Genomic DNA, 12,899 nt, shown 5'->3' with positions numbered 1-12,899 from the left:
TTTGATAGTAACAGCGTTAAGCCTACGATAATTAACACATAGACGTAGGCTACTATCCTTCTTTAGTACGAACAGGATAGGTACACTAGCAGGGCTGTTGCTGTATCGAATTCGACTATTAGCTAGGTTTTCCTCTAGGTACTTACGCAGCATAGCAAGCTCTCGTTCACTAAGGTTGTAGAGGGGACTAAAAGGAACCTCTTTGCCCTCTATAATATTAATCTTATAGTCTGTCTCTTTGAACATAGGCAATGTCGATGCTAAGTAGTGTTTAAACACATTAATGTAGGTCTCTCGAATAGGCTCTAGTATACGAGTAAGCTAATTAGGGTCTATGCCATTAGGGGGCACAGGTTTATCGTTATTACTACCGAGTAGGTCGGCAGTTGGATTAGCTAAGGCGGAGGCTAGTATCAGGTTACTAATAAACAGGACCCTAATATTATTAGGACACTCGCTAATATCGATGTGTTTAATGTCCTCTTTCCGAGCGATTCTAAATCGCTATTGTTAGCTGCCTAAGTCTATAACTATAGCATAGTACTTGAGAATAGGGTTGCTAATAACAATATCAGATAGGAGGCTGTCTATGTCTACCGCGTAGGCAGTAAAGTTCAGTAGGCGCTTATTGCCGAGGTCGTCCTTCAGAGCTATATAGACATAGTAGGCCCTATAGGTTAAGTGCCGAGCGTTATTAAACTAAGCAAGGGTTGGCAGGTTAGTCCTAGGCAGTTGTCGAAGGTCTAATTGCTTAGCTAGGCGATAGCTAATAAGGGCACTAACTGAATTTCCTAGATCTAGTGTAACCTTAGTCTTGTAGTTAGTCCTATACGTATCCGATACGAGACAGGTACGTGTAATAGCTAGTACAATGTCGATAGTCTTACGCCGCACAAGGCTAACAGTTAGTGCGGCGCTTACTCTTTTTTCGACTAATAAGAAGATTAGCCTACAGGGGTAGCGTTAGCTGCTAAAAGGTGCTTTCGGTGTTCGGCGGTAGCACGGTCGATTCGGGCCTAGTCCTTGGGTTTGTCGCATTGGCCTAGTAGATAGCTAGTACTGTCACAATTAAAGCACTTTAGTCCGGTTAGGGGATTGCTATAGCTGTTGCCGCTATTGTTAGCCGAGCGATTAGTACTATAGGGATACGAGCCCCTTCTACGGCCCCTATCGCGGCCTCCTCTATATAGCCGCCGGCTACGGCCTCTTCTACGATCGTTACTGTTCCTATTGTTAGCATTGTTGTCCTAGTAGGAACCTTGGTTTCCTCCGCGGCTACTACGGTTGCTACGGTTAGTACTAGCTAGTCGGATCCTTAATTCTAGTCGCTGCTAGAGCTAAATAGCCCGTTCGGCTGTTTCCACTTCGACTATGAATTGAATGCGCGTTAGATTAGTCTGTTCGAACACACGGCGGCGGTCCAATTTAAGGACCAATTCCTATCTCAATTTAGGGCGTATTTCGGAGATCTAGATAGAATCAGTTTTAGTCGGGAGGTCATCTTCGAGGGTCTTTAAATAGGCCTTAAATGAGCGAGCCGATTGATTAGTCTTTTGTTTAGCTCGAAGGTATTGGTCCTAAGCGTGTTATTGCCTTAGTATAGGGTTTCTAAGGGTGTCTAGCATAATAGTCTTGTAGTCTTGCTACTAAACAGCGGTCTAGTCGTAAAGGGAATCAAAATAGTCATCCTATATACGCTTTAGGTCGCTATTAATGTACTGCATAGCGTGTACGACTAAGGAATAGTCGTCTGGTAGCGCTCTTAGTGCGTTGCGCTAGTTGAGCTTACAGTTACGGATGTAGTCGTTGTACTGCTTTCGGCTAGAGCTATTAAATACGGTGCAGTCCTTGAGTTTAGCATCCTTCTTTTAGACTAGAACTAATAGCGAGGAAGGCCCTACTGTCGGCTTAGTGTTGGTTGTTAGGGCCTCCTAAAGGCGGCGAATCTCGAGGAGATTATCCTTTAGCTATTGTTCTTAACGTAGGGCAGTAAGCCTGTTTTAGGTAGCTTCTTAAAGTCTCGCTACTAGCTAGGGCCCAAAGGCTAGTTAGCTATATCGACGGTTGACAATATTGTTAAGAATGTCGTCGATAGGCAATTCTAGGTCGTTACCTAGAATTACAGGTTCTTCTTTAATAGGCTCTCCGGTAGGCCCTTTAGTAGGAGGCACTTTAGCAGGCACTTTAGCGGGAACTGTGCTACTAGCGTTATTATTGCTAGCGCTGCTAGCGGCAGCACGGTTGTTATTGCTTCGTAATAAGCCCGCTATTGTAAGGGGTGACACTAATGATGTATTATAGGCCCCTAAGATGCGGATGTGGCGGAATTAGTAGATATCGGCTTAGTGCGATTAACTCGGTATAATAGGCCGTATAGAAGGCCTTGCTTAATAATTGGTACGGTTGTTTCGATAGAATGGTACGTGTAGGTCCCGTTCTTCGGGCGCAATATAGTCAGATTGGTTATTGTAGCTACACCGCTAAAAGCTTGAAATAAGGACTATCTAGCTACTGCCCTCAAAGGGTAGATCGAATACTATATAAGAAGGGTATATTAGTAGGTAGATAGGGTAGTGGTAGGTACGAGTAGTATTCGATAGAGAACTAGGAGGAGAAGGAGGAAGGCAGGCTAGTTAGCCTAACGCTAAGCGCTAAGCCCTGCCTAAGGTACTAAGACCCTAGCTTCACTCGAGCCAGTTACATGCCAATCACGTATAGCCTCTAACAGGTTCCGTATACCTTCTTTAGGAGCTAGATAGTGCTACCTTAAAGTACACTTACCCTCGGGCTAATCTAAAGAAGATCGTTAAGTTACGAGAACCTACCCGCCCTCCGCCGACCGAGGAGGAAGTTAGTGCCTCTATAGACCCTCTACCGTCCTTAGATACCTATCGGGAGGAGGATCCTACCGCTATTCTAGATCCTGTTCTGCTTAAGAACTATGCCTATCCCTAGATTCGTCTTAGTAAGCTATTAGGAATAACTTAAGAACAAAGGGAGGGTTATATACGGATTAACTATATATAGAGCGTTTCCGATATTAATTCCGATTCTAATAGTAAACTAGACTTCTAGCTATCTAACTCTAACTCCGAGGAACCTAACTAGTCTAGCGATAAAGACCGCCTAGAATTATAGCTAGACGACCCCGAGACTAAATAATCGCATATCCTTTCCTACCTCTACTACGTTGCTTTCCTTACCTCTATTAACTATTCTCCGCGCTGTTAATATAGCGCTGCTCTTTAGCTTTAGTCCTTACTACCTGTTCCTAGTTCCTACGGATGTTAATACTCTTAGTTATTACCCTCCTTTGCTTTTACCTTATCTATTGTTTTGCTCTTTTGTCTTTTGCCTTCGATTGATATTACTATAGGTTTACTCTTTTTGTGTTTCCTTAGAAAAGAACTATACGAGGCATAACTTCCGAATAATACCCCGGGGGTAGCATTCGGAAGCTAGCCGAACCTAATCTCCCGCCCTTCTAGGACTACTTCCCTCTAGTTTCCTAGTCTCTAGCAACCGCCCTTAGGTAGCAACGATAATAAGATACTCCGCTAGAGAAGATTGTTCCTACCCTAATTAGTATTAGTTACGTAGGACACTAAGAAAGAGAGGATCCCTCTCCCTTCCTAGCTCTTAGATAGACGTAGTAACCTAGGCCTATAGCCTCTAAGAATAGGGACCTTAGGCCGCTAAGCTTAGTGTCTAGAAGAAAGAAGAACGTACGGGCTACGTTTATATACCTGCTACTATAAAAGGTAATGCTATATCTATAACGATAGTGCTATAGGCTAATATAAGCTATACTAGGCCTAGGCGATTTGCTCCTAGTTGCCGAGCATCTCTAGAGAAAAGCTAATGCTACCCCGGGGATATTATTAGTCCCGCTAGCCTTACTACTATAGATTACTACTAGGTACTCGAACTAACTAGTTACATTTCGAGTACGCGGGAATCTACGAAAGCTAGAGGTTAATAAAGGCGCATAGTTGCTACTAGTAATTAGCTAGATCGATTGTTAAACTTTAGCCGCTCTACTAATAAAGGAGTCTCGTATATAGCTTTACTTTTTAGGGTCTATATATAATCGTTATCCGTTTGCTTTACCGGAACATACGGACTACGCTACCTTCGTATCCTATTTAAGGCGAGCCTTCTAAGCTCTTTCTTCTACTCGAATACTAACTAACTTACTACCGCCTACCCCCTCCCCCCCTCTTCTATCTAAACCCTTTAATTATTATTAACAAGCTACGAACGTTTTTGCAAGCTCGTTACTAACTCCTTTCCGCTCCGGTCGACTAAGATGTCTTCCGGCGCCCTAAATCCGCTAGGCGCTAGTAGTAGTAGCAACCTACTAGCCCTAAACCTAGGCGTACTAGTCCCGATCGAAGCCCCCTCCGATAGCGCCTTAGTCGCTATAACTAGCCTCGAGTACTGTTTCTAGATCGTTACTACTATCGACGACCCCTAAAAGAAGATTAAGACCGCTCGTACCTTGCTACGCGTTATCGATCGAAACATTAAGAAGGCTACTATCTTAGTATCGTACGGTATAAACAACTTACGCTAGGACATTAGTAAGCGTATCTTTAAGCGAGACGTTCTTTAGGATATAGAGCTTTATTAAGCCTTTCCTATCGTCTATAGCCTCGAGACGGCGGGCACTACGATTCGTATACGCTTTACGAACCTTAATTAAGCCTTCGAGTAGTAGGGAGGTCCGAGTAGTCTCCTAAAGAGCCTTATTAACTTCGCCTACGATAGATAAGAGCGTACTAAGCAGGTTGCGTCGTTCGTTAATAAGTATCCGGTCTATCGCGAGGGAGTAGAGTACCTTTCCCGTACTATAATCTATCGAGTCTCTACTACTAGTAAGAAGTACGGTAAGTAATTAGTTAACTTAACCTTCGTACTTAACGACTTTACGATAGCCTACTAGAAGCGGTATAAGGACGCTATTACCGAGGTAGATCTTAACGCCTAGTCTACTAAAGATCTACTAAAAGAGAAGGGCTATCGTATTAATAGTATAGGCTTTATTGTTAAGGGTTAAGAGGCTCCTATCGTAGATATTCTCGAACGTAAGGTCCTTCGCCTTAAGATAGAAGCCGATACGGCTACTAGTCTAGCGCTCGCTATAGAAATGTAGGTATAAGATCGCCGCTCGACCCGCAACCGTAAGGTCCCTTAAGAAGTTTAAGATAAGCGCGCTAAGGTAGAAGCAGCGCGTTAGAAGGCGTTGCAGGCTCGCTAGGCATTCTAGAAGGCCGCTAAGAAGTCTACTACACCTTCTAGTACTAACTATAGTAACTCGGATATTAATATACTAGATACGCTACTAGAAGATAGTGTTTCCTCCGAAGGTTCCTCTAGTAAGCGTAGGTATAGAGGCCTCTCGCCGATGCTATTAACTAAGAACATCTATAGTTCCTATAAGGGTAACTCTATCGCATATCTTATTACCGAGATCGATATAGTTTATAAGGCCGATATAGGCAAAGTATCTGTCGCTCTGTCTATCTATTAGCAGTACGACGACCTTAGTAAGCTAGGCGAAGATCCGTTTACTATATATACTAGCTATATTAAGAAGGCCGCTAAGGCATATAGTCTCTATGCTAGTGCTAAGACGAGTGTCCTTATTAGCCGCCTATTAAAGATTAGACGTAATGTCGCTAATTAAGATACCTTCGCTACCCTTAAGGCTAATTAGGCCTATACTAACTAGTTTCCTAGACGCCCTGTTGCCGCCCCGATATCTCTAGGACTCTACGCGTTTAATCCTACTAGTACTATTACTCGCGCCCTTACGCTAACGGATCGCTAGAGCAAGTTCGTTACTAGTATCCTTAGCTAAGGTACCTCCTTCGACCGCTTTCGCTAGACTAGCAACACTATCTTCCCTTAAGTCTTTAGTTAGTTATAAGAGCCTTATAGAGTATACCTTCCTTTTCTTATCGATCTAATATAGGAGGAGTTTAAAATATACCTTTAGTATATGTATATAATGCCTAAGTCTAAGTAAGAAGGCCGCAATGCCCTTTAAACTTATAGTATAAGCAACTAAATCGTCCGCTAGTACCCTGCCCTATAGCTCTTAGCCGTCGCCCTTCGACCTAATTACGTATACGAGCTTATCTCCGTCCCTAAGCCTACTAAGTTCTTTAAGGTTAGCGGTACTTATAAGAACTGTCCTTCTAAGGAGTCTGCTCGTCTCGGATAAGGTATAGTTAAGCTCGCAGCTAGCGAGGGTGCTAGTTACCTATATATTAAGGTCTGCCTTATATCTAAGGATAAGACTAGCTACTCTACTATTGTCGAAGGCATATATTAGCCCGAGGTCTTTACGAACTAGGTTAAGAAGCTTAAGGCTCGTAGCCTAGTCCTACTAAGCAAGATCGGCAAGCTTACTAATAAGTACCTTACCGACGACGACCTCGACTATATATTCGATAGTTAGCCTAATAGTAAGGGGCGTAAAGCGGAGTAGATCCTTAACCCTCTAAAGGAGTACGAGGTCTCTATTTAGATACTACACCTACTATATAGATAGATATTTCATTTGCCTATTGTAGTGCCTTCCGGCCTATATAGGTCTGTTTCTATAAATTGTTTTAGGTAGGAAACCAACTTAGTTAGTAAAAACCTCCCTCCTATCCTATTTATAAGTGTTGATCTTCCTCGTTTCCTTATTTTCCTTCCTCTAGGATATACTAGTATTATAGTTGTTACCCTCTAACTACCTTGCCTACTGCCTTACCCTTCTTTCCCCCTCTTCTTCCCTCCTTCTTATCTACTCCTTAGTTTCCCTTACTAGTGCGAATTGTTGTACGAATCCCTGTTTAATAATCTACTTTACTATCCTCTTTAGGTCTTCTTTGCTCTAGATTAGCTTATCGTATTCCCTTTCTATTGCTTTTTGTCTCTAATTACTTCTACCTTCTAACTATTAAGGGCAGACTAGCAGTATATACTTAGGGTTCTAAGATTGGTAGCTATATTAGCAAGCTCTGCTTTTAATTCCTAGGACGTTTCTTCTAAATAGGTAAGATCTGAGTCTAATATGTTTAGATCTGATTTAGATAGCTAGGCTTGCTTCGGCCCTATTTAGGTCCTTATAGAGCTAGTAGTTGTATTGACCAAATTTGATTAGTGCCTTTAGGGTTCCTAGTTTAGCTTGTATTTTATTCCATTCCTACTCCTATAGGTGTCTAGCAATTGATTCTACTAGGCTTTGTTTCTCTCCCTTTGGCTTGTCTTCCTTTAGCTTTATATTTAGTCCCTAAAGCTCTTTCTCTAGCATTTCTCTTATTAAGACTCTATATTGCTCTAGGTCTTTAACTTTCTAGGGAGTTATTTGTAGTCTGTCTCGCCTCCTAGTCCTAATGCACTAGGCTTTTATCTTGTCTAGTGCCCTTTAGATAGTCTGTTAGACTAGGTATTCTATTATCTTTGCTGCATATTAGTGTCTTAGTCCCTTAAAGTATTGTTTGACTAGTAGGATCCCTAATTCTATTTCTACTACCCTTATTAGTATAGTTTTATATGCTCCTAGGATTTTCTTTAGGCTTTGGGTTTAGGACCTGCTAACTAGTTGCTCAATCCTCTTTAGTGTTTTCTCCTAGGCTATCTATATCTATGCTCTATATAGTATTGCTAGCTTGATAATTGCTTTGTATATAACTTTGGCTTTCTCGAATGTAGCCCCCTATATAGAGGCTATAAGCCTATTAATGGATTGTATATTAGCATCTGCCCTCTACTTTACCTTCTTTACTTATAGTCCCTAATTCAGTTTTAGATCTAGCTAGATCCCTAGTACCCTAAGCTCTACTAATAGTTAGGTTTCAAAGCCTTAGATAGTAATTGATTGCTTTATATTATAGGTTGATTTAGCCTTGCTAAAGTAGATAAGCTAGTACTTTTCTAGGGCGAATTTTGCCCTATACCTCCTTGCCTATTTTTTATACTCCTAGTACTTCTCTTCTAGGATCTTGCAGTTAGTTTCTATTGTCTTAAACTAGGCTAGGATGTTTGTATTATCTATAAACCCTAATGCTAATGTGTTTTTTAATTCTAGGAGTAGGAGTAGGTTGTTACGGATCTGATTGGTTAGAGTCCTTACATAATCTTAGAGCGACGCTAAGACTAGTAGGCTGAGCTATCGCTCTATCTTACTAGGAGCGATAGGAGCGGTCGAGAGCGACAGCGTCGCTTACGTCGCTTACGACTATAGACAAGATGTCTCCTTTGTATTTAGGAACGCCGGAATGCCCTTATAGCTCGAGGCGTTCAACTTATATTACCTATTTACTAATTGGAATTACCTTTATACTAATTATTCTGTCTCTACCTCCCGCTTATATTAGCCTCTCTAAAGAAGCCTCGGCTTATACGTAATAAGAAGTCACCTAACGATCTGTCGCGAGTAACCGTAACACTTTAAACGCCCTTAGGATAAGTGCCTTATTATAAGTCGGAAGGGGAACTCCCGCCCTTAGCGAGACAGGCAGTACTCGACGTACTACCTCTAGTACTAGCAATACACTCGGAACCTATACCGGAAACGATTCTCTCAAGATCGGAAAGCTAGACTTTTATTACGGCGACCGAGACAAGTTCGATACCTAGGTTAGCTAGATAGATATGTATTTCATGTTCAATTAGGTTTAAGATAACTTAAAGCCAGTCTTCGCAACGACGTTTATACGAGGCAGGGCTCAGTATTAGGTTAAACCGTTTCTTAGGACCTATCTAGATAGCAACGGGACCGACAATTCGGATAGAATCTTCGCAAGCTACGAAAATCTTAAGCGTGCGATAAAGAAGGTCTTTAGATCTTCTAACGAAGTTGCTACCGCAGTTAGGGTTATCTAATATTTGACTTAGAAGGGGTTATATGCCGATTACGCCGCTAAATTTTAGGAATACGCCTAACTTACGGATTAGGACGACGAAGCTCTTATAACAATATATCGGCGAGGTCTTAAGGATAACGTTAAAGACGAGCTTATACGCGACGGTAGAAAAATAGATAATATAGGAACATTAGTTAAGGTTACGATCGATCTCGACGATAGGCTCTACGAACGAGCTTTAGAACGACGTTACGATTCCAAAACTTCTAGAAAAGCTAGTTATACTCCTAGATACGATAATAGACGAAACTATAGTACCTACGATAAACTAAAGGGGAACAACTACTACGGTACGCAACTAATAGAGCTAGACGCTACCTAGAAGGGTCGAGCAATTAAAGGAAGAAAAGGCAAGAGTTCGCCTAAGAAAGCAGGAAGATTAACTTACTATACGTATAGCAAGGAAGGCTATATAGCACGGAACTACCGCGGTAAGAATATAGTGCGACGCGAACAGTTTAATATAATATAACGAAAGGACTCGGGTAGAGAAGGCTACCGAATAGTAGTAGAGCTATACTCTATTAATAACGCGCCGAGGACCTACGTAGAGGTCGTAAAGAAAGAGCTACGACAAATCTGTATAATAGCACGACGATAAGAACCCGTATATAGAGCCCTTTACTAGAGATTCTATTACGACGACTAATGCTAAATTCATTATTCTACTAAAGTAGAAGCAGGATTCTTCCCTTAGATTAGGCGACTCGTACGAGAAGATACGAAATCCTAGTTAGAAGAAGAAACGATTAATAAATCTTGCTTAGATGCCGACGATAAAGAAAACCGAGATCCGGAAGCTTCATTCCCTCCCGGGGAGGAGTTAGGAGCTATCCTAGAAGTACCGGAGTCCCCTTAGCAAGAGGAGGAATAGCAAGAAGATTTAGAAGGAAGTCTAGATACCGAGGAAGAAACTACGAATAAAGAAAGTAAAGACGAATTCGGGATTAACGACGATACGATCCTTACGTTTACAATAGATACACCTATAGCAGCGCGAACAATCGCCTTACATTTAGTACGCAAATACGAGGAAATGTTTCTAAAGGTTAACGGACAACGGAGGGTCGATCCTATCCAATTTGATTATTTCTAGATAAGCTTACGGGCAAAATTCTAGAATCACCCCTAGATACCTATAGACTATACGTACTATAACTTCATTACGGAGCGAGTACCGATAGGAAGCACAATTACGCCCTACGGATACGTCCTACCCGACGAAAGGACGATTATTACTCAAGATATACGTTAGACGGTCTAGCGATTAAATTAGCAATACCGAAAGGCTATAGTAGCGTAGGGACGGGATGAATGCAACGATACCCTCGAGGAAAAATTATATACCGAAGAAGCACGAACGGTAGGACTACGGATCCGTAACTAGTTAGAACAACGTTAGGCTATTAATTAGTCGGGAAACGGACTAACTCTCTAGATTAGAGCGTTCTAAGAGAGTTCCTTAATACCGAAAGCGCTTAAGTATTAATAGTAGTCTTCCGCACAAAAGTTATCGTTAACGGGCACCCGACGAGTATATTAATAGATTCCGGAGCGAGCGGGAACTTTGCCTCCGAATTATTCGTTAAAAGCTAAGGGATCGCAACCCGAAGTAGAAGAGAAGGAGCGTATAAACTTATAGTAGTAGATAGGTTACCGCTACCTAGTATAGAACGAGAAACGATACCGTTACTACTAGCTATCTAATAGCACTACGAGGAGATTGTCTTAGATGTTACTAATATAGCTAGTTATAACATTATATTAGGTATACCTTAGTTGAGAAAGTATAACCTAGTCGTAGACTAGAGAAAAGGAGTACTTACATTTAAGGAATGCGACTGTATAATCGGCATTCAACCTATATAGCGGCAGCGTTCGCAGGCAGATAAGATTGACAAACGCAGGGCGACTCGTAAGACGTTTACGTCGACAGGAATTACGGAGAACCGTATTCAACCCGGATCGATACTACCGTTAGGTTAGGAGGGTTACAATAATAATTATAGGAAGGATAGAAGTTATACGCTATCGAAGAATAAAGCTAGAATCTCGGACCTAGACATTCCTAAAGAGTATACTAAGTAGAAGCGACTCTTTAAAGAGGAGAGAGGCAAGGTAGCCTTACCTAAACACTAACTATAGGATTATAAAATACACTTACAGCCTAGGAAAGAGCCTCTATAGGGACCCTTATACGCAATGTCTAAGAAAGAGCTCAAAACCCTAGACAAGTAGCTAAAAAAGAAATTAGAAAAAGGCTAGATACGGAAGTCGACATCCTCGGCAGCCTTACTAGTAATGTTCGTTCCGAAAGCCGGATTAGACGAAGGACGGCTAGTAGTCGATTTTAGACGACTTAACGATATTACAATTAAGAATCGGTACCTACTACCGAATATCGAAGAAATGCAAGACCGATTAACTAGATTAGACTAGTATACGAAGATTGACCTACGCGATGCGTTTTACGCAATACGTATAGCAGCTAGATACGAATAGATAACAGCATTCCGAACAAGATATAGGCTTTACGAATTCTTAGTTATGCCTATAGGACTTACAAATGCCCTAGCGTTATATTAAGACCTTATAAACGAAGTCCTCCGAGACCTTCTAGATATATGCGTTATCGCATATATAGACGATATCTTAGTCTATACTAAAGGAGCTCTCGCGGACTATATACGAATAGTGTAGGACGTCTTTAAACGATTTACTTAAGTAGGATTTAAGACTGCACCTAAGAAATGCGAATTCTATAAGAAGGAAGTTAAATTCCTAGGATTTATTATTAGTACTACAGGAATCAGGATCGATCTAGAAAAAACCAAGTTAATACAGGAATAGCTAACGCCTACATGCGTTAAAGACGTACAATTATTCCTAGGATTAGCTAACTATAATAGAAAATTCATCGAGGGCTACTCTAAGATAGCGGCACCCCTTACGGAGCTTATAAAGAAAGATAAGAAATAGAACTAGAGCACGAAGGAAGACGAAGCGTTTAGGCAGCTAAAGAAGCAATGCGTTTCTACGCTAACGCTACGATTATTCGATAGGAGTAAGGCGGTCTAGATAGAAATAGACGCGTCGGATAGGGCTATAGGAGCATACCTTATATAGGAGCATAACGGGAAACGATACCCGGTAGCCTATTACTTAAGAAAGATATCACCCGCGGAATAGAACTACGATATCTATAATAAGGAGCTACTTGCAATAGTTGCATTACTGCAATACTAGCGAGTATACGCGGAAGGAGCACCGAGTCTTACGATTCTTTCTAATTATAAGAATCTGACTTACTTTACTACGACTAAAGTACTAACCCGAAGATAGGCCCGCTAGTCGGAACTACTAGGGCAGTACAAGTTCGAAATCCGCTATACCCTAGGACGCGAGAACGGACGAGCCGACGCACTAAGCCGCCGTAGCGACTATATAGAAGGTTACGAACTAGTGTAGCAGCAGATATTAAAAGCAAACTAAGACGGAAGCCTTAGTACTAATACAAAAGAATTCAACTATATTATACGAGTTCTTTAGGATATAGAAGAACAGTTCCTAATCGAATATAGGAAATACTAAGTACCTAAGGAACGAGTTACGGAGTGTATACGACAACACTACGACGGACTAGAAAATGGACACCCTAGAGTTTCAAAAACAATAGAACTAGTTAAGCGAAGCTTCGGATTCCTATACATACAACAACGAGTTCTAGAATATATTAAGAAATGTCTACAATGTTAGCGTAACAAGGCTAATAGACACGCTAAATATAGACATATCTAATTTAGGACGCTACTAGATAAACTATAGGACGAAGTTACAATAGACTTTATTACGAAACTACTAAAGTCTAAGGATCCGGTTATAGGACATAGCTACGACATAATACTTGTTATAGTCGATAGGCTTACGAAATACGTACACTTTATTCCTGCCAACGAAGCAAGTACGGCAGAGCAA

This window comes from Pseudocercospora fijiensis, assembly GCF_000340215.1.
Source record: "Pseudocercospora fijiensis CIRAD86 unplaced genomic scaffold MYCFIscaffold_1, whole genome shotgun sequence".
Taxonomy (NCBI): domain Eukaryota; kingdom Fungi; phylum Ascomycota; class Dothideomycetes; order Mycosphaerellales; family Mycosphaerellaceae; genus Pseudocercospora; species Pseudocercospora fijiensis.
The sequence above is the reverse complement of the archived record's forward strand: the minus strand, read 5'-3'. Positions refer to the sequence as shown.